This window comes from Zea mays, chromosome 3, assembly GCF_902167145.1.
Source record: "Zea mays cultivar B73 chromosome 3, Zm-B73-REFERENCE-NAM-5.0, whole genome shotgun sequence".
In the NCBI taxonomy this organism is placed as follows: domain Eukaryota; kingdom Viridiplantae; phylum Streptophyta; class Magnoliopsida; order Poales; family Poaceae; genus Zea; species Zea mays.
The window spans coordinates 186,417,564-186,440,825 of NC_050098.1; the positions used below are offsets into that span (position 1 = coordinate 186,417,564).

The window sequence follows — 23,262 nt, forward strand, 5'->3', positions numbered from 1 at the left end:
ACATAGAGCTTTACTTTTACGATGATGATCCCAGTCTTGAGCATCGGTACCGTAAGTGTCGTGCAGATCAGCTTCAGAGAGACAAAGAGGTTATTAGACAGATAGTTGGCATACTTCGTGGAAACCCGTACTCCGAGCACCTAAGGAGCATGGGCCATGTTGAGAATCTTGACGACTATTATATTGCATTGAACCTTGACCAGACGTTGAACCAAAAGACGTATAATGCGCCTCTCACTTCAGAGGTGGCCGCTGTCTGGATCGAGGGGAGCAAACGACGAGGCCAGTTCAGTAAGAGTGTTATGTTACATGGGAAGGATAGGTCAAACCACGGGATCCGCTCATACCATGGATGCTATGATGCACTATCATATCCATTGTTCTTCCCTAAAGGTGAGCTTGGATGGCATGCAAATATTCCAAAGGTTGGTGTATCTATGGACGAAGTGGATGCATACCGTGCGATACATAGGGCAAGTAATGCAAATGATGAAGATGCAGGTTAGTTGTTTCTTTGTAATTTATGATTTTTGCACATTGTTATCTATGCTTTCGGCATCACTAAATAATCAACACATGAATATGCAGAATCTCCTATCCATCTATGTGTGTCCGTACGTGACTACTACTGCTACAAATTCCAGATCCGTCCAGGTTTATTCAATCCAATACTTCATGGTAAGCGGCTGTTCCAGCAGTTCGCGGTCGACACGTACATTAAGATTGAGAGCTCCCGTTTAGATTTCATACGTAACAACCAGGAACGGTTAAGGGCAGACCTATACCAAGGCTTAGTGGATAGCATGGTAGATGGAGATATTAGTGCAGAGAAGGTTGGGAAACGAACTGTGCTGTCTCCGTCGTTCATTGGTGGTCCTCGTGACATGAGACGTCGGTACATGGATGCTATGGCTCTGGTGCGAAAGTTTGGTAAACCAGACATCTTTCTTACCATGACATGTAACCCCAACTGGGATGAGATAAGGAGGGAGCTCCTCCCTGATCAGACACCACAGGATCGTCCAGATCTTGTAGTGCGTGTCTTTCATGCGAAACTACAGGAGTTAAAGCATAGGCTGACTAAACAGGATATTCTCGGTAAGGTTCGTGCCTACGTCTATGTCGTGGAGTTTCAGAAGCGAGGTTTGCCACATGCCCATTTTCTACTCATCATGCAGAGGAAGTACAAGCTAACGTGCCCTGAGCAGTACGACCTTTTGATCTCAGCTGAGATCCCATCCAACAAGTATCCTGAACTGCGAAAGATGGTTATCAAGCATATGATGCATGGTCCGTGCGGTTCGCTAAACCCTAACTGCCCATGCACTAAGGGTCGTGCATCATGCAAGAATCAATACCCCCGGCCTTACAGTGAAGCAACCTTGCAAGGGAAGGATTCATACCCTATTTATAGACGCCGTGACGATGGGCGTAAGGAAAAGGTTCGAGGGTGTGAATTGGACAATAGATGGGTTGTCCCTTACAACCCTTACCTCCTTCGCCTCTTCAACTGTCACATCAATGTTGAGGCGTGCGGGAGCATTAAAGCTGTTAAATACCTGTTCAAGTACATATACAAAGGCCATGATCGCGCGTCTGTTGTTATGAGAGATGCGAGCAAGGCAAAAGATGATGTAGATGAGATCAAACAGTATAGAGATGCAAGGTGGGTTACTCCTCCAGAAGCCTTATGGAGGATATACGGATTTGAGCTAAGTCAAATCTCTCCACCTGTGATGCAGCTGCAACTCCATCTTCCAAACATGCACATGGTGACATTTCACGAGCGACAAATGGTCGAGCGAGTCGTCAACCGTAAAGGTGCTGATAGGTCAATGCTCACAGCATATTTTGAGGAGAATAGGATGCACAAGGAGGCTCGAAACATCTTGTATCGTGACTTCCCTAAGTGGTACACTTGGCAGCAGGGCAAGGTGTGGCAAAGGAGGAAACGAAATACGGGAGGAAAGGTTGGTAGAATAGTCTCTGCTCTACCAGCTGAGGGGGAGCGCTTCTATCTTCGGCTTCTCCTAAACCATGTGACTGGTGCTACCTCCTTTGCGGATCTAAGGACAGTAGATGGTGACATACTACCATCTTTTCGTGAGGCAGCACAAAGGAGGGGACTACTTGAAGCTGACGACACAATAGATGAATGTCTCAATGAAGCTGCTCTTTACCAAATGCCATCAGCGCTACGAAGGTTGTTTGCAACAATTCTGGTTTACTGCGAGCCGAACGATGTGGCAGAATTATGGCAGAGACACCTTGACGCAATGTCAGAGGACTATCAGCGTAGTACTCAAAGCAAAACACATGTGCAGCAGATGGTCTTGATTGACATTAGAAATATATTGCAGTCAATGGGGAAAGACATAAATACATTCCCCCTCCCTGCTATCATCGATATATATGACAATTCACATGGTACTGATAGAGAGATTTATGAGGAGGATTGTATCGAGCCAACGACAGAAGACATTGCTTTGAAAGAAACCCTAAACGAGGAGCAGCGGTCTGCCTATGATAAGATTCTATCTGTCGTTGACACCAATAACGGTGGAGTTTTCTTTGTGGATGGGCCTGGTGGGACTGGAAAGACCTATCTGTATAAGGCATTGCTTGCGGCACTGCGCAGTCAGGACAAGATTGCACTTGCAACAGCTACATCTGGGGTTGCCGCATCCATAATGCCTGGGGGGAGGACCGCCCATTCGCGCTTCAAGATACCACTTACTATTGATGATGGTGCAGTGTGTAGCTTCACGAAACAAAGTGGGACAGCAAAGTTACTACAAAAAGCATCGCTCATTATCTGGGACGAGGCATCAATGGCTAAGAGACAAGCAATTGAGGCACTAGACAATAGCATGCGTGATATAATGGGACGGACTGGGGTGCCCTTTGGTGGGAAGACAATTGTCTTTGGCGGAGATTTCAGACAAGTGCTTCCTGTCGTACGCAAGGGGTCAAGGGCTCAAATAGTTGCTGCCTCACTACGAAGTTCTTATCTCTGGGAATCCATGTGCCACCTAAAGCTTGTTCGCAACATGAGGGCACAGAGCGACCCATGGTTTGCGGAATATTTGTTGCGCGTTGGTGGTGGCACTGAGGAAGAGAACAACGATGGGGATGTTCGCCTTCCAGATGAGGTATGTGTGCCATATACTGGTAATGACCACGACCTTGATAGATTGATAGATGACATTTACCCCAAACTAAATGAGAATATGTCTAACACAAGCTACATCACTTCAAGAGCAATATTGACTACTCGGAACGACTGGGTGGATATGATAAATATGAGGATGATCGACCGTTTCCAAGGGGAGCAGATGATGTACCATAGTTTTGACACCGCGATGGATGATCCCAATAACTATTACCCATCAGAATTTCTAAACACCCTCACTCCTAATGGACTACCCCCGCATGTTCTGAAGCTAAAAGTTGGATGCCCAATCATGTTGCTTAGGAATATAGACCCGGGTAACGGACTTTGCAACGGTACACGACTGGTGGTTCGTGGTTTCCAAAAAAACAGTATTGAGGCTGAAATTGTTCTTGGTCAGTACGCTGGAATGCGGATTTTCTTGCCTCGTATACCCCTGTGCCCCTCTGATGACGAGATGTTCCCTTTCCATTTTAAAAGGAAGCAATTTCCGGTAAGACTAAGTTTTGCCATGACCGTTAACAAGGCCCAGGGCCAAACGATTCCTAATGTTGGTGTGTACTTGTTGGAACCAGTGTTCTCTCATGGCCAGCTTTATGTTGCTCTATCAAGGGCCACAGCTCGATCGAAAGTGAAGATACTTGCCATTCCAGTCATTGATGAGAAGAAGAAGAAGAATAACTGGGTGGAAAAGAATTCAACGATAAATGGTGCAACATACACAAAGAATATCGTTTATAAGGAGGTCCTTACATTGTAGCTGATATTGATTAATACATAGCAATTAACAACTTGTAATGCACTTTGTTATTTTATTTTTAATGGGAACATGTATTTTTTCCTTATATATGTTGTTTGTTTTTATGTAACTGTTATGCACTAATATTTCCTCGTATAATTCGTATGTCGTCGCAATATATGGTCATTGTACTATGGACATTTAATTTTTGAGGTTTTACTCATGCCATCAGTCTTGTGAATTGTAGTTTAGGGTCGAAGATCTGATTGTAATGTCTGATATATGGGCATTGTAGTTTATAAAATATCTGATTGTGATGTCTGATAGCTTGTTTCATCTTGTGGTTGTGAGACATTTTGTACTTCCTAAACAAGGACAGATTAAATCCAAACTTAGAATGAGCACTGCATATTACAGTGGTTGTAAGACATGTTGCCTGATGCTGGTTTGCTCTGTGATAATCTTTGGTCTTATCCTTCCAATGAAGCAACAGGCTGGGTCATCAATGATCGAGGTGTTTCATTCACATTTGGACCTTATCTACCATGCACATCAGGTTCATAATGGTTCTGCTTGTATGTTTGGTGTTAGTAAAAATACTCGTCATAGTTCAGTTAGTGAATTCCAAGCTTCCAACTACCCTTTAGTAGTGTGCGAAGAGTGCAAACAGAAAAGCGTTATCCTGATGCTCGTACAATGAACCCATTTGTTTTGTGTTCTTTTCTTTCCAAACAGGGATTGCCCCCCAGAATTCAGGGAAGCTGTCTCAAACCTGATATTTGCTGTTGCTCGGTATCCTGATTTACCTGAACTTTGTGACCTAAGGCACATATTCACAGAGAGATATGGAAATTTTGTTGAGCATTTTGTTAGCCAGGAGGTACGCAATATGATGCTAATATGTTGTTATTGAATTGTCTTATGCTTTTGTGGTCCTCTGCTTTACACACAATATTATTGCAGTTTATTCGGAAACTTGACAGTACAGAGTTCACTAATGAGGAAAGGTTCCAAGTCATGCACAGTGTTGCTGAAGAATTATCCGTCAGTTTTGATGCCAAGTAATTGGAACTCAAGTTATGGGCCTCACTACAAACAGAACATGTAAGTCCTCCACAAATTTATTACCTATTTTTCCAAAACATATTTATTACATGAACTATGATGTAGACACACTAAAATGTCCTTAACTTGAAATCATTTAATGTGTTTTACACTTTCCCTTAGGATATGCCTGAGAAGGGTTCAAGGAAGCCAGCAGAACTAGCAATGCCTTCATACAACCTGTGAATGATGATCCTGAAAAGCAAACTCCAAGTGGTTACAGAAAGCCCAACATCCCTGAACAAACTGATCACTTGGAGAACAAAAATGTGCTTCGACCTGTTTCTGTCAGAAGGAGAACTGCAAAGCTGCCAGCGCCTGTTGATGCTTATGTTGAGGTCCTAACAATGCTTTAAACCACAAGAACAACTCTGCCAGGTTGATGCAGCGTATGCAACCTGAAGCAGCTGAGACTGCTATTGATTGTGGTAATCTCTTTCCTCGAAATGCAAATGGACAGATGCGACACAACAGCGGGCGCGGCGGAGACATGGATGAGGAGGAAAGGATGATGGACAAGCTTTTGATGCACTATACAAAGAAAGGTTCGGATCTGACCAACAATGAAACACATACAGATGCTGTGCATAAGGTTTCCTTGGCTCCTTGCATCCCACGGGTAGAGCTATCTCGCTACCACCTGAATCTGTTGGCCCGAGCAAAGATGCGAAGGTTCATGCTCGATGCACATCACTTCAGCCGGAAGGTCCTAGGAGTGCGCATGTTCTCCCAAAAATGCCAGACTTCGATGAATTGTCTGCTCGGGTCAAGGCTCTGAGGAAGGCTTGAGGTGGCATAACATGATCTCTGGCTTGTGTACACGTTCTTTCAGCTGAAGAGTTGATCCTTGGTTGACAGTTCCCTGCAAGACAACCACACAGAGTCGTGCTTTGATGTGCAGTTCCTATTAGAGATTAAACAAATTTGTATATGAGTTTACTCTTTTTTTGTCTGTTAGACGTTTTTTACAGTGCTCTTGTTATAGGTTTTACTTCAAACCAGGTGTATGTCTAGAATAGGAGCACTGGTTTCAGTTAACATGATATATATAATAGGATTGATAGGGATCCCATTGCTTTTTGTATCTTCTGAGTCTGAATGTTCTGCTACATCAGACAAGTAACTATTCTGGCAAATAAGAAAAAAAGGTATCCAATGCCTGCAAAAATAGAAGGAAATTTAGAATAACTCAAACTAAGATATACGCTGCAACGATTAGAAATACATTAACCAATTTAAGATGCAAGTTTTCTTGATAACTTGTAATGGATACTTAAAATATGCTTGTAGATGTTGCAGAATAACAAAAACTTTTAGTAGTTCATACTCAGAAGTACAAGGCTACAAGATGTAGGTGCAATCAGCAAAACACATCCACGGGTGAAGCAACAGGATGAAAAAAGGATGTCCATACCTTGTTCAGGTAATTTATTTGAGAAACCCCACAAACAATTAAGAAAAAGCCATGTGTATGGATAAGCAGCCTGATTCACCCCATCCAACGTAAGCTTTATGGCAACACCAATGGCTTTGATGCTCACGACCTGCAGAGTCAGGAAAGCTTAGTAACTGAATATTCCTACAGTTAATCTGTACGTCAGCCACTCAAAGCACACTTACCGTTAGCGATCCCATTGAAGAGCAGATACCCAGATATATCAGGATGTTAGTCTAACCGTATCGAGGTTCAAAGAAGAGCACTAGCGCTCCCACAAGAAACAATGCTGTCACCACATATGCTAGAAACCCTACCAACGATCGACACCCCAGGATGGAGAGATTCTGTGAGAACTGCAACTCCAGCGAACTGTCGTGCGCAAGACTGGGTTGCAATGACTCACCTGGTTGAGTAGCTAGGTTCTAGATTTCCTTGACAGAGTTAGGCATATGCTCTTCAGGAGCATGCATGACAACAACAACTGAACCTACTATGCACGACACGCAGCCAAGGACCCTGAGCTTCTCAAGCCGCTCCTTGAGCACAAAGTGCGCCAACACTGAACTGCCCAATTCCAGTAAAAAAAATTCTGTCAAACAAAGAAGATTGCAGGACCCCGTATGTGAGTGAAAGTGTGGAACCAGCTTGTGGTATGGTATTGTAAGGAAATTCACCTTACGCCCCAAGTGGAGTCACGAGTACACCCGGCGCAAATATTGTAAGCAATGAAGTTTGAATACTATGCAAGTGAGGAGAAAAAAAATAAATACATAAATAAATAAAGAAACTATTTTAGACCAGTATTTGAATTCGTGTATTTAGTCCATACGTGAAACTCACAACAAAAACTCGAATTTCAAATTTGAGATCTAAAGAAATTAAAAGAGAAAACAGAAAAAAGAAAAAGAAAAGAAAATGGTGATTCTCGTGCCGGGCCCAAATCAAATCTTGCGGCCCACTTCAGCCTCACCCGCGTCCACTGCGCAGCCCAGAGCCATCCGCGCGCGTCGTGTGCCACTGCCGCTCGGGGGCCGCGCTTCAGCTCCTATGCTGTCACTGGCGACTGGGCCCATGCCGATCCGCTGTGGTCAATACTTTAATATTAAACGCGGGCGTGACGTCATCGTGGCGTCATGAATAACATCATCCCTTGCATTCCGCTGTGGTGCCCGTAGAGTACGGGGTCCCCGTACGCACGCCGCAACTGCCAACCGCGACTTCTCCGCCTTAGCTCGCCTATAAAGCGTCCGCCCGGATGTTCGCCGGCTCTGGGTGCGGCTGTGCTGCGCGTGTTCCTCCCATCACCGGTGGTCACCGCGTTCGTCCCTCTGCAACGAACATCCGGCCAACGATCCAGGCGCGTTCGTCCCTCGGACATCCGGCCAACCAACATCACCGCGTTCGTGAGAGACCCTGGATCGAGTCTGCGTGCCGCCATCGAACTGCTCCCTCCCTCTGCAACGCCGTCGGCCAAGTTCTCTCCATCGACGGTGAGTCCCCCTTCTCGCTCCGTTGCATTTTTTTGGTGGTGCGCGAGACAACGATCCAGGCGCTGTCGGGGAGGGAGACTTGCCGCTGGGAGGCGCGCAGACTCGGGCGGATGGTAGAAGAAGGCTGGGTGCCGACCTGGGAAGACGAAGACAGGGAGTTTGGGGAGAAGAAGGGTTTGCGCCGTTTATCGGGGGCTCGAACGGCGAGCTCGGGTGGTCGCTGCCGTGTCTTTGGCGCTCGGCCGCGGCGGGTTGGCTGGAGAAAGAAAAGAGAGAGAACCGGTGAGGTTGAAGACGCCAGAGCGACCATAGATCCGTAAATGGACGGTGGCGATTGGTTTGAGCCATACCGTTTTAGTGTGTCCATCTAAGCCGTTAAATTCGATCCAGACCGCCCTGGTGGGATCACGGTTCCTTAAAATTCTGAGCCTTCGGATTTACATCGGACGGGTTGAATTGCATACCGGTTCATACCCCTTCGCCATCTAATCTCATCCGCTATAATTAGATCGTGCATGTCACCAGTCGGCTAGGATTAGATATGAAAGTGTAAGTATTTAGCATCTGAGGTCTATACTCTGTAGTATTAGACTATTAGTTAATCAAACCAGATAATACATCTTTATAATGTGACATTTTGCTATGTATGTGAACATAAAGATCCATTCAGTAAGCATCTTGGTCATTGCTTGCATCATATAGTTCATCAGATGACTCCTCTTTCTCTCTCCTACTAGCAGTAGTAGGAACAGTCCAATAGTTCTTTGCACTTTTTAGCTCTTCAATCGTTAGTAAATGCTTCCCTTTCAGATCCAACCAATATAACTTGAAAAGATACTCCCAGCTATTTTTATCATCAAAATCAACACCAACCTAAAAGGGTGAAATAGGATGCCTAAAAGGGGAATCACCGGGTGGGGCTAATTGTCCACTGGACCTATTTGTATTTTATCATATTGATTCCATAGCAATTATGTATGTACAATATATTTAGATGATTAGATGATTTTATTCGCAATGTATGCAGGACTCTTTCTCCTTGATGGATTCTTTAGAGGAAGAAAATGAAGTACGAGTTGATGAAAGTCAATTGGACAAGGATGCAACATTTGATAATGGATCACCTCTAAATACAAATATAGCTGTCCAAGAAGGTATTACAATTGTATGTTAGTTATATCTACTATCACTATTTAATCAGTTCCTTAATCACATTGTTTGAACTAATAGTTGTTCACTTTTATGTCCTCACTAATGTTTGCCATGTACCTTGTTTCAGCTGGTTACATATTATTGAATATATATGTTTGCTATTGCTATACTTGGTTATTTGGCAATCGTGATACCAGATTGAGACATATTTTCAACTTGTTATAGTAGAGACATTTTTATTGATATATCAAGTAAAACATAGTATCAATGATTGTAGGTTTTTGTCTCGCGAGGATGGAAGATCAAGAGAAAAATACTATACTTCCTACCACCCAAAGAGATAATAAACTATCAGTAGATGAATCTTTACTTGTGTGCTTGTCTCATAACAAGCCTAAAAAATCGGTGGCAACTGTAATTGTTCCGAAAGGTATTATATATCTCTACTAATACTGTAGGGATCAATTTGTTTTATATTGTAAGCGATTTTACTTTCATCTCACAACTGTTTTGTTCCTAGATTATATTTGCACGGATGCTGATCTTGCCCTCATCGATTGGATTAAAGAAATCCCTTGTGAACCAAGGGTAGAAGTCGTGCTCATCGATGATGCCTGTGTGGAAAGGAAATGGATAGAATGTCTATTTAAACCGGGCGCATATATAGGTGATGAGGTAATCTATGATTAGTTTTTCATCTGGTGACCCTGGTATGTATAATTTTTTTTACTCACCCTGGTATTTTTAACCATAAATTACCTGCAGGTGATAGACTGTTACATAAATTTAATAAAAACCACACAGCAACTAAAGTGCAGATCTGGAGGTCGTGTACACATAGAAAATGCTTTTCAGTTCAACTTTCTAAAGCGAGACGGTGATGTTAAAACTAAAACAGATGAGCTATATCCAATTGCAGACATGGCACAAATATGTAGTGCTGAACGAAGGGTTTTACTCTACCTAGACCATGATATGGTAAATATTAGTTTGCAATTTAGATGGTTAGTGTTTACATGTATTTTATTTTTATGGAATATTTATAATTATTTTGTAGGTGTTTATTCCGATAAACATCCGAGGAACACACTGGTATCTTGCCGTCATCAATGCAAGAAATATGGAGATACAAGTACTCGATTCACTTGGTACTACATTTGACCGCAATGACCTCACTGACTCGGTGAGTTTGCACAAACTAAACAATTACTAATATTATCTCATTAACTTAGCGCAACATCTGATTCCATGTTTTACAAAAATATAAAGATTAAAGGGCTGCAAAGGCAAATTGATATGGTATCTCAACGTAAAGATTTAAAAGATCACAGGTGGCCAAACCTTCAAGTTGCTTCTTGGCCGCTGAGAGAAATAGATATGGGATATGCAAAGCAGACAGATGGGTATACCATAAATTCTTCTTAACTAATTTCTTCATACAAATGTTAATTTTGACATTTTTATTCATGTATATAATGTAGCTCTTCATGTGGCCTATTTCTTTTGAACTATATCGAGTACTGGACAGGGGATGAGCTATCTGACAGTTTTACCCAGGTATATTATTACTATTATGGCATATATGCACATCTACAGTCTGTGTTACATATAATGCTAAGTAAATTGTTTCTTATTTGCAGGATGACATGTCACATTTTAGAAAAAAATTGGCTGCTATATTACTATCTTCATACATGAACAAAAGAAGGGGATATCCAATATACAAATATGATAAAGAAGTTCATACTGGAAGCCCCTCTGATGTTGAGATATTAGATAGCCCAACAAATCATAAGAAGAGGAAACTACTCCATGTGCTTGATAATAGCGAGGTATTGATGGAAGATGAGGATGGCCCCATTACTCAAGCAGACTTACAAAGGTGGTTTGTTGATGAATGGGATAAAAGAACTCCTACAAAAGTCTCGGCGGATGGGTGCACAGACGACTTTTTAATGAGTGGTCTCTCCACAAAAGACATGCCAGTGACTAAAGCCGATTTAATAGATGTGCTATGTGATTACATTATGGCAATCCAAGACGATAGGACATTAGAGTAAGTGCTTATTGTTTTGTCTATTTTATTTATACCGATTACGTATAGTCTTGATATAGACTTCCGTCATGTCATGCTACATTACAGGATGATATGGGTGCGAAGTTTCAATCCTTTTAAGATAGAAATATCTGTCAAAGACCTGCAGAACATATTAAGTATAAATCTAGATATGACTCTAAAATGTTTTGATATGGCTGTTCGATTGCTTGCCAATAAAGAGTCACGTAGGCCGAAAGGTGAAATCATAAAGAATAGAAAGCATTATATGGACATGCGCTTCTGGGTAAGTTTATTTCCAATCAATAATGTAGCAATATATAGTATCTATCTATATCTAATCCTCATGTGGTCATGTATATATATTAATATTTATCCAGAGAATGATTGGTTTTGGTAAACTGCCAAAGTACCATCAGGACCCTACAGCAGAAGAGTTAACAAAAACACTCGATTGTTGGCCATCAATGAACTATTATATCACGGCTTGTAAATATGTAAGTATGAGTTCATTTCAAATGTATTTATAAAGGGCACTTCTTTGCAATCCTAATGACTGATATTTTATAGGTTCTTATGCCATGGAAATTCAACGGTTGCTACGCCCTTTTCGTAATAGATCATGGTAAAAAACACGTCACTTTTATTGACTTTGCACCTATTCAAGATTGGTGTAAGCATATGCCATACAAGAGGTTCGCTGAAACGATTATCATCGCTTCAAAGAAATATAAGATTGCCTATAGCAAGAAACGTACTGGATGGACAGAGGATATTTTTAAGTGGCAACATACAATTCAACCTGGTGTTCCAATTGACTTAAAAGAGTATTTTCTCCGTACCATCTTCTTAGCAATTTCATTTTTTTCTATGATTTCCATTATATATAACTTAGTTGGCAAAACATTATTTTATAGGCTTAACACCAGCTACCTTATCCTACAAGCTATGGCCATGTGGGGGAATGATAGTCCAATGAAATTTGTTAGGGTGAGTGGAGTACGTTCCTTTCATATTCAAACATACATTCCAATTAAATAATAAAAAATGACGTTTTGTTCTCTTATATGTCTTATGTGTAGGATGCAAAGGTTCTTCGGAGGAACTTTATTATTGAACTGTTAAGTTACGAGGAAAATTCGTGCAGATATGCCATCCCGACAAATATACAACAGAGAGTTAACAATATTATTAAAAAAGATTAGATTAGTGTACAAGGTGTCAACATATTTATTTATGATTAAGCATTATATATTTACTCTTTATAAACTATTTGTGTGATTCCATTTCAATCTATTTGGGTAGACTTATTTATATCGTTCTATATCTATGTTTAACAATTACATATTTTGCCGTCACTATTGTACTCACGCCGCACGTCGTCAGGGCCCTAAGTCTATGAAAAGGTCGCAATTTGTATTCCGTGGCATCGCACGGGCACGTTCCTAGTTTAGAATTATGTCATTATGGGAAGTGAGTTTCGCCGCTTTACCAATATTTTTATAGGCTTAGCAATGCCATCATCAAACATGATGCACACACTGTAATGTCATTTTGTTAATAAATAAAACTGTAATGTCATTTTGTTAATAAATAAAACGAGAAAAGGATTATTAATAAAGAAAAGATCGAATAATTACCTCCGCTACTTCCGTGCAGGTGCACTTAGCTCGTCTTCTCATCGTCGCCGCCCTCGATGCATCCACGAACGCAGGAGCAACGGAGGGGGCGAGGTGCAGCAGCGTGCGGAGGCGGAAGCCACTCGGAGATCGACGGCGTAGGCAAGGCCCTCTTGGGCGTGGAGCACTCGTCCGCGGCGGTCTTTGCACCGGTCAACGGTGTGTCGGGTCCGGTCGGCCGCGACGCGACGGGAGTTGACGACGTCAGCGTAGACCCACCAGTCAGCGGGGCGGGGCGGGTCCCATGCGTCGAGCAGCGTAGACGTCCCCCGTCGCTCCATGGCTCGGCGTCCATGCCGACGACAGTGGGGCTGGACAGCGCCGACGGGAGGCCGTCAGCTCGTTTATGCTGGATAGAAGACGAAGAATGGTGCTGCGGACAGGTCCGTCTGGGAGAGAATGATGGGAAACATAAGTTATTATTTGTTCTCGTTTTATTTAATAACAAAATAACATTATATGGTGTGCGACATGTTTGATAATGACATTTAGACGAATGGCAAAATGGCGAAACTCGCTTTCCTTAATGACATAATTCTAAACTAGATATGTGACCGTGCGTTGCCACGAGGGGAGTGTAGAGAGCGACGTCTAGGCTGCAAATATAATTATTCTTTATTTTAAATATTAAGATATACATGGTCTGTTGGTTAGCATCAAATTTATAGAGCAGAGAGACGTGAGTTCGAGTGCTCGTTTTGTACTTATTTTTTTACAGGCCCTATACGTGGAAAGGGTGAAGACCTGGTAGCACCATGCGTCCATGCGCCTATATTGCCCATATTTTCTTGATGGAGTAGCGTAGATTTCTCTCGGCCTGAGCAAAGTACGGATGGGTGAGATGCCGCGCGGCGAGGGTCAGCGCGCACCCACGCGACCCTTGTCGGCCCATTTGCCCGAAACGTTCGTCCGGTTCCAGTGCCACTCCCGCTGGCGCGTTGCCGCCGAGGCGCCGACGTCCGGCTCCTGGCGCTCACGAGGAGGGCACTGCTCGCCGCCCGCCCGCCTGCCTAGTCGTGGACCACGACTCGTGGCCGAGGTCTGCCGTGTGTAGACAGCCTCCTCCGATCCATCGCTGGGCCCAGGGATGGCCGAAGCATGCAGGTTCAATGGTTGGATCCGTTGGTCGATTGCGTCCTTTCTTTGATCTGTACACCTCATCATGGGTCTGAAACACTGAAACGGCATGTCGACCAGTCGCCGGAGGCGGCACCACGAGTCCACGACGGTGATTCCGAGATTCCGATCGGTCAGCCTTTTTTTCCCCAGAAAGCATCACAAATTTCCCTCCTCTGGTGGACTGAAATTGACTGTTCCACCTGTCAACATGGCCGGTTGTTTATTTTTTTTCTTTATATCTACACTTCTCATACAACTATTAGCGTGTTTGGACTTTGGGGTCAGCGTGGTGAGCTAAGATGGTGATGTTACACAGCTCGACCATGGTGCTAATGTATCACGACACAGACACTGTTATTATAATGTAATAGTATCTCTCACGTCGTCGATTATAGTGTTGATGTCGGCTCTATAGATCATAGTGCCGCGACCGATGACATTGAACTCCAATTTAATGCCACACCTAGTTTCTAGGCAAGGCAACGGTGGATCTTATATGTTTCTCACCTGTCTTCTCTTCCTAATATTTCCAGCCTTATCCGGTCTATTGGTTCAATCTCGAAAGCAACATATTTGAGAGCAACATATCCCCACTTCTTAATTTATACGCGTTAATTTAGTCTATATTATATATTATCGGGTACCATAATTAGGGGTACCCCCAACACTCCTAATCACGGCTGTTAAACACCCTCAGACCAACTGACGGGCGCGGTTCAAGTCAAGGCTTCGTCTACCAAGGGACGCGACCTCGCCCGAGCCTAACCTCGGGCAGGAGTAGTCCCGGACGAATTCACGCCTCGCCCGAGGACCTCCTCAGGCAGCGGGCACACCCTCGGCTCTCCCGAAGCCCGGCTCGGGCAGGCTTCGTTGTGAAACAACCTTGACCAAACCACCTCACCAACCGACCACATCGCAGGCGCATTCAATGCGAGGATCGCCTGACGCCGTATCCTGACACACGCGCCTCAGTCGGCCAGGCCGAAGTGACCGCAGTCACTTTGCCCCCCTTTACTGTCCGATCTGACAGGAAAACAGCGCCGCTCGCCCCGCTCCGACTGCTGTGCCAACCACCCAGGCGAAGCTGACAGCAAGTCACGATCAACCACCGGCCTCGGTCGCAACAGAAAGCTCCGCCTCACCCGACCTTAGGCTCCGGCCTCAGGAGGAGAATTTCTCCGCCTCGCCCGACCTCAGGCTCCGGCCTCGGAAAGAAGTCTCCGTCTCGCCCGACCCCCAGACTCGGCCTCGACCTCGGTCTCGGGAGGAATCGCGTCCTCGCCCGACCTCGGCCTCGGCCTCAAGAGAAGTCCCAGCCTCGCCCGACCTTGGGCTCGGACCGACCGCGCCAACAGGGGTTACATCATTACCCTATCCCTAGCTAGCTCAGGCTACAAGGAACAAGACCAGCGTCCCATCTGGCTTACCCTGGCGACGGGTAATGATGGTGCCCCGCGTGCAACCATGACGCCGGTGGCTCTCAGCTCCTTACGGTAGCAAGGAGACGTCAGCAGGATCCTTGCCGCACCGCCAGCTGTGCTTCCACAGGGCTCAGGCGCTTCTCCGACGGCCACGTTATCATGTACGCAGGGCTCAAGCTCTCCCCCGACAGCCACGTTGGCATGTACATAGGGCTTAGGCATTTCTCTGCCAGACACGTTAGCGCATTGCTATACCCCTCATTGTACATTTGGACCCTCTCCTTGCATCTATAAAAGGGAGGTCCAGGGCCTTCCCGCGAGGAGGAGGGGTTCTCGCGCAGAGGGGACGGCGGGCTAACGGACCGGCTCTCCTCTTCCCTCTCGCGACGCTTGTAACCCCTACTACGAGCGGCACCCCCGGTGCGAGATAATACAAGTCCCCCGTTTGTGTTCCTTCTCGCGCCAACCCATCTAGGCTGGGACACACAGCGACGACAAATTCACTAGTCGGTTCGGAGGACCCCCCCGGGTCCGAAACGCCGACAGTTGGCACGCCAGGTAGGGGTCTGCTGCGTGTTAACAATCACCTTCTCGTTGAGTTCCAGATGGGGAGTCTTCAGCAACCTCTTCAACCCGGGACGGTGCTCCTCTTTGGGAGTCTCGAATTCATGTCCCTCGACGGCAGCTACGACATGGTACTCCTTCCCGCACAGCACTGCAACAATGACGGTCGTCAGCTCGCCCGGCGGCGGCGAACTCAACGACGTCTTCCCCCCGTGGCAGAAGAGGAGCATCTGCGTTTGCCTCGCCACCCTCCTCGCCGCAGGAGGAGAAGGCGGGGCAACCGTGGCCAGGCAGGAGGCAGCACCTCGTCGGCTGTCGCGCCGGAGCAAGTCGACGACACAGGCGCCCCAGCGGGGGACATGCTAGGCGTTGTCCTCGCGCCCGAGACGACGACAGGTGTCGCTTCCCTGCCATACGCCGACGACAAGCGGACTGACGACGCCAGCACCCTTGCGAAGGACCTGCTGGGCGTCACCCTTGTACCTGAGATAATGGTGCGCTCCGACGCGACATCACCTCCGTCTATCGACCAAGAGGTACCGTCCGTTTTCCACCCTGTGCCCTTTCGATTCAGTTTCGATCCACCAAGCGACCCCGCTTCGGTGAGCGCTTTCGTTAGGGCGTATCCTGGTCTCCCGGGATACCATATGTGGTCATCCTGGGACCGACTGACGACCGTCTCAACCTACGGGCCCACGGGTTCGGAGGAAGAGGACGGTCCTGACTCCGGTTGGGACTTCTCCGGACTACATGATTCCGGTGCCATGCGAGACTTCATGACCGCATGTGACTACTGCCTCTCTGGTTGCTCTGATGATGGCCATAGCCTTGTCAACAAGGGTTATGGCCCGAGTCGCGAATGTTTTCACGTCGATCTGGGGGATCTCGACGAAGGCAACCACCTTGGTATGCCGGAGAATGACCCAGGGCCTGTGTCTCGCGTTGACATCCCGCGGGAGCTAGCTGTGGTCCCAGTCCTTGCGGGGGGTCAGGACACACAGCTCGAGCAAATCTGCGAGATGCAGGCCAAGCTCGACGAGGAAGCAGGGCGACTTGTGCAGCTCCGACAAAACATCGAGTAGGAGTGGGCAGGTTAGGCACTCGCCGGAGGAATGTGTCATCGGCCCCAGGAAGTCCAGCGCCGTATTATTGACAATGCTAGGGCAGCAATGCCCCCGGCCGTCAGCGAGACCGGCCAGAACCTGGCAGCAGCAGCGATGCTGCTCCGAACGATGCCGGAGCCATCCACCACCGAGGGGCGGCGTATCCAGGGCGAGCTCAAGAATCTCCTGGAGCATGCCGCGGTTCGACAAGCCGAAAGCTCTGCCTCCCAAAGGCGAGGGTGCCCCTCGGAGCATCGCGCAACACCCTCCTGACACGTGTCCCGACACATGCGGGAGGCCTCAGTTCACACCGAGCGTACACGGGACGGGACGCCTGCCGCCCCGGACCGCCTCGGCAACGCGCAACACCGCCACGACCGTCGATCCCGCCTCGACAAGAAGGTGCGCCGAGGCTACCATCCCAGGCACGGAGGATGCTATGACAGTGGGGAGGATCGGAGCCCTTCGCCCGAGCCACCCGGTCCGCAAGCCTTCAGCCAGGCCATACGACGAGCGCCGTTCCCGAACCGGTTCTGAGCCCCGACTACTATCACCAAGTACTCGGGGGGAGACGAGGCCAGAGCTGTGGCTTGCGAACTACCGGCTGGCCTGCCAGCTGGGGGGGATGGACGACGACAACCTCATCATCTGCAACCTTCCCCTGTTTCTCTCCGACGCCGCCCGGGCCTGGCTGGAGCATCTGCCTCCTGCGCAGATCTCCAACTGGGACGACTTGGTCGAGGCTTTCGCTGGGAACTTCCAAGGCACGTACGTGCGCCCTGGAAACTTTTGGGATCTCCGAAGCTGCCGCCAGCAGCCAGGGGAGTCCCTACGAGAGTACATCCGACGGTTTTCGAAGCAGTGCACCGAGCTGCCCAACATCACCGACTCGGACGTCATCGGCGCGTTCCTCGCCGGCACCACTTGCCGCGACCTAGTGAGCAAACTGGGGCGCAAGACTCTCACCAAGGCAAGCGAGTTGATGGACATCGCCACCAAGTTCGCCTCTGGTCAGGAGGCGGTCGAAGCCATCTTCCGGAAAGACAAGCAGCCTCAGGAGAGGCCGCAGGAAGACGTCCCCGAGGCGTTCGCCCAGCGGGGCGCGAAGAAGAAGGCCAAGAAGAAGTCGTAAGCAAAGCGCGACGCCGCTGACACAGATCTTGTCGCTGCCGCCGAGCACAGGAACCCTCGAAAGCCTCCTGGAGGGGCTAACCTGTTTGACAAGATGCTCAAGGAGTCGTGCCCCCTATCATCAGGGTCCTGTCAAGCACACCCTTGAGGAATGCGTCATGCTTCGGCGCTACTTCCATAAGGCCGGACCCCCCGTGGGAGATGGCAAGGGCCAAGACAACGACAAAAAGGAGGGCAACCAGGAGGAGGAGTTCCCCGAGGTCCACGGTTGTTTCATGATCTATGGTGGGCAAGTGGTGAACGCCTCGGCTCGGCACCGCAAGCAGGAGCGCTGGGAGGTCTGTTCGGTCAAGGTGGTGGTGCCAGTCTACCTAGACTGGTCCGACAAGCCCATCACCTTCGACCGAGGCGACCACCCCGACTGCGTGTCGAGCCCTGGAAGGTACTCGCTCGTTGTCGACCCTATCATCGGCAACGTCCGGCTCACCAAGGTCCTCATGGACGGAGGCAGCAGCCTCAACATCATCTACGCCGAGACCCTTGAGCTCTTGGGGATCGGTTTGTCCACGATCCGGGCCGGTGCAGCGCCCTTCCACGGGATCGTCCCCGGAAAGCGCGTCCTGCCCCTCGGGCAAATCGATTTGCCCGTCTGCTTCGGGACTCCCTCCAACTTTTGAAAGGAAACCCTCATGTTCGAGGTGGTCGGGTTCCGAGGAACCTACCACGCTGTGTTGGGAAGGCCGTGCTATGCCAAGTTCATGGCCGTCCCCAACTACACGTATCTCAAGCTCAAGATGCCGGGCCCCAACGGGGTCATCACCGTCGGATCCACGTACTGTCATGCGTACGAATGCGACGTGGAGTGCGTGGAGTACGTTGAGGCCCTCGCCGAGTCCGAGGCCCTCATCACCGACCTAGAGCGCCTCTCTAAGGAGGCGCCCGATGCGAAGCGACACGCCGGCAACTTCGAGCCAGCTGAGGCGGTCAAATCCGTCCCTCTCAACCTCAGCAACGACGATGGCAAGCAAGTCCGGATCGGCTCCGAGCTCGACCCCAAATAGGAAGCAGTGCTCGTCGACTTTCTCCGCGCTAACGCCGAAGTTTTCACGTGGAGTCCCTTGGACATGCCCGGCATACCGAGGGATGTCGCCGAGCACTCACTGGACATCTGAGCTGGGGCCCGACCCGTGAAGCAGCATCTGCGCTGTTTCGACGAAGAAAAGCGCAGAGCCATCGGCGAGGAGGTTCACAAGCTGATGGCCGTAGGGTTCATCAAAGAGGTATTCCATCCCGAATGATTAGCTAACCCTATGCTTGTGAGAAAGAAAGGTGGGAAATGGAGGATGTGCGTTGACTACACCGAGCTGAACAAAGCATGTCCGAAGGTTCCCTACCCTCTGCCTTGCATCGACCAAATTGTGGACTCCACCGCTGGGTGCGAAACCCTGTCATTCCTCGACGCCTATTCAGGTTATCACCAAATCAAGATGAAAGAATCCGATCAGCTCACGACTTCTTTCATCACACCTTTTGGCATGTATTGTTATACTACTATGCCATTTGGCTTGAGGAATGCAGGGGCCACATACCAAAGATGCATGAACCACATGTTCGGAGAGCACATCGGCCGAACGGTCGAGGATTACGTCAATGACATCGTTGTCAAGACAAGGAAAGCCTCCAACCTCCTCTCTGACCTTGAGACGACGTTCAAGTGTCTGAGAGCGAAAGGCGTGAAACTCAATCCCGAGAAGTGTGTCTTCGGAGTCCCCCGAGGCATGCTCCTAGGGTTCATCGTCTCTGAGCGAGGCATCGAAGCCAACCCGGAGAAGATCGCGGCTATCACCAATATGGGGTCGATCAAAGATTTGAAAGGAGTATAGAGGGTCATGGGATGCCTTGCGGCCCTGAGCCGCTTCATCTCGCGCCTCGGCGAAAAAGGCTTGCCACTGTACCGCCTCTTAAGGAAGGCCGAGCGCTTCACTTGGACTCCTGAGGCCGAGGAAGCCCTCGACAACTTAAAGGTGCTCCTTACAAATGCGCCCATCTTGGTGCCCCCCGCTGTGGGAGAAGCCCTCTTGATCTATGTAGCCGCGACCACTCAGGTGGCCAGCGCCGCGATCGTAGTCGAGAGACAAGAAGACGAGCATGCATTGCTCGTCCAAAGGCCAGTCTATTTCATCAGCGAAGTGCTATCCGAGACCAAGATCCGCTACCCACAAATTCAGAAACTACTGTACGCAGTAATTCTGACACAACGAAAGTTGCGACACTACTTCGAGTCTCATCCGATCACTGTGGTGTCATCCTTCCCCCTGGGGGAGATCATCCAGTGCCGTGAGGCCTCGGGTAGGATATCAAAGTGGGCAGTGGAACTCATGGGCGAAACACTATCATTCGCCCCTCGGGAGGCCATAAAATCCCAGGTCTTGGCAGACTTCCTGGCTGAATGGACCGACACGCAGTTGCCAACAGCTCCGATCCAGGCCGAGCTATGGACCATGTACTTCGATGGGTCACTCATGAAGACAGGAGCAGTCACTGGCTTACTCTTCGTTTCACCCCTCAGAAAGCATCTTCGCTACGTCATACGCCTCCATTTTCCGGCATCAAACAACGTGGCCGAGTACGAGGCTCTAGTTAACGGGCTGCGCATTGCCGTCGAGCTAGGGGTCCGGCGCCTCGATGCTCGTGGCGACTCGCAACTTGTCATCGACCAAGTCATGAAGAACTCCCACTGCCGCGACTGAAGGATGGAGGCCTACTGCGACGAAGTTCGGTGCCTGGAAGACAAATTCTATGGGCTGGAGCTCAACCACATCGCCCGACGGTACAACGAGACTGCGGATGAGCTGGCAAAGATAGCCTCGGGGCGGACGACAGTTCCCCTAGACGTCTTCTCCAGAGACCTACATCAACAATCAGTCAAGATCGACGACATGCCCGAGCCCGAGGAGGCCTCGACCCAGCCCGAGGTACCCTCGGCCGTCGAGGAGGAGGCCTTGCGCGTCGAGGGGAACAGAATGGGGTCACACCAGATCCGAACTGGCAGACCCCATACATGGAATATCTCCTCCGAGGAGAGCTTCCCCTCGACAAGGCCAAAGCTCGGCGACTAGCGCGGCGCGCCAAGTCTTTCGTCTTGCTGGGTGATGAAAAGGAGCTCTACCACCGCAGCCCCTCGGGCATCCTTCAATGATGCATATCCATCGCCCAAGGACAAGAGCTGTTGCAAGAAATACACTCGGGGGCTTGCGGTCACCACGCAGCACCTCGAGCCCTCGTGGGAAACGCCTTCCGACAAGGTTTCTACTGGCCAACCGCGGTGGCCGACGCCACTAGGATTGTACGCTCCTGCCAAGGATGCCAATTCTACGCGAGGCAGACGCACCTGCCCGCTCAGGCCCTACAGACAATACCCATCACCTGGCCGTTTGCAGTATGGGGTCTGGACCTCGTCAGTCCCTTGCAGAAGGCACCCAGGGGCTTCTCGCACCTGCTGGTCGCCATCGACAAATTTTCCAAGTGGATCGAGGTCCGACCCTTGACCAGCATCAGGTTCGAGCAGGCGGTGGCGTTTTTCACCAACATCATCCATCGATTCGGTGTCCCAAACTGCATCATCACCGACAATGGCACGCAGTTCACCAGGCAAAAGTTCCTGGACTTTTGCGAGGACCACCACATCCGTGTGGACTGGGCCGCCGTGGCTCACCCCATGACGAATGGGCAGGTGGAGCGTGCCAACGGTATGATTTTGCAGGGACTTAAACCAAGGATCTACAACGACCTCAACAAATTTGGCAAGCGGTGGATGAAAGAGCTACCCTCAGTGGTCTGGAGTCTAAGGACGACGCCGAGCCGGGCCACGGGGTTCTCGCCATTTTTTCTAGTCTATGGGGCCGAGGCCGTCCTCCCCACGGACTTAGAATACGGTTCCCTGAGGACCAGGGCGTACGACGACCAAAGTAACCAGACCAATCGAGAGGACTCGCTAGACCAGCTCGAAGAGGCTTGGGACGTTGCCTTACTACATTCAGCACGGTACCAGCAGTCGCTGCGACGCTACCACGCCCGAAGCGTTCGGCCCCGAGGCTTCCAAGTGGGAGACTTGGTGCTTCGTCTGCGACAAGACGCCCGAGGGCGCCACAAGCTCACTCCTCCCTGGGAAGGGCCCTTCATCATCGCAAGATTTTGAAGCCCGGAACATACAAGCTGGCCAACGGCCAAGGCGAGGTCTACAACAACGCTTGGAACATCCAACAGCTACGTAGCTTCTACCCTTAAGATGTTTTAAGTCGTTCATGTACCTCGTTTTCTTTACATACATAAAGTCTAACCGTCAAGGAAGGGTCGACCTTGCCTCAGCAAAGCCCGACCCTCCCTCGAGGGCTAGAAGGGGGGAACCCCTCTGCGTCAAAATTTTCCTCGAAATTTTTTTTCTACCAAAACGACCTTTTGTGCTTTCGACTTCTGTATCGATAGCGGGATCCTGAAAACGACCAGAGTACACGTAAGCGGCAAGGCCGACCGAGCCAAGCAACTCCTACGCCTCCAGGATATGGATACCTCACTCATCACCTTCCGCGAGAAGTAACTCACACTCGGATAAGCGATCCTGCTACCGAACAAGTCCAAACACTCGGGTAGAAAACGACTTTCGTGCCTTCTCGACTGTATCGATAACAGAATCCTACGACCAAATGAGAGTGCACATAAGCGGCAAGGCCGACCGAGCCGAGGAACTCCTACGCCTCCGGGATACGGATACCTCACTCATCACCTTCCGCGAAAAGTAACTCTCGCTTGGATAAACGATTCTGCTACCGACAGACAAGTCGTGATGCTCGAAACGAGAGGAAAGAAAACACAGCTTTTTAACACGACGATAAAGTGTTTAGGCTTCGGCGGCCGCGAAAAACATGCGCATACTACAGTCAAACTGTTCCTGCAGGTTCAGGCATCGGCAGGGGGAGCAGCAGCACCCTCGGCGTTGTTTCCACCCTCGGCGGAACCTGGCCCGGCCTCAGACGGCGACCCGAGCGAAAGGATCTCCACCCAAGGGAGGATGCTAGCATTGCGCCCGCGGATGTC

At 48.9% G+C, this 23,262-nt stretch overlaps 1 long non-coding RNA gene across 2 annotated transcripts; it reads right to left on the minus strand.

The window, feature by feature from the left end:
- Positions 1–5,047: 5,047 nt before the first annotated feature.
- LOC103651031 (uncharacterized) lies at positions 5,048–13,220 on the minus strand. Of its 2 annotated transcripts, none has more exons than XR_002268169.2 (3): positions 12,792–13,220; positions 5,295–6,559; positions 5,048–5,210 (listed from the first exon to the last, which is right to left on the minus strand). It is a non-coding gene; the product is annotated as an uncharacterized lncRNA (long non-coding RNA). The 2 variants fall into 2 exon arrangements; XR_564537.3 differs by lacking the exon at positions 12,792–13,220 and adding an exon at positions 6,636–10,947.
- Positions 13,221–23,262: the final 10,042 nt, after the last annotated feature.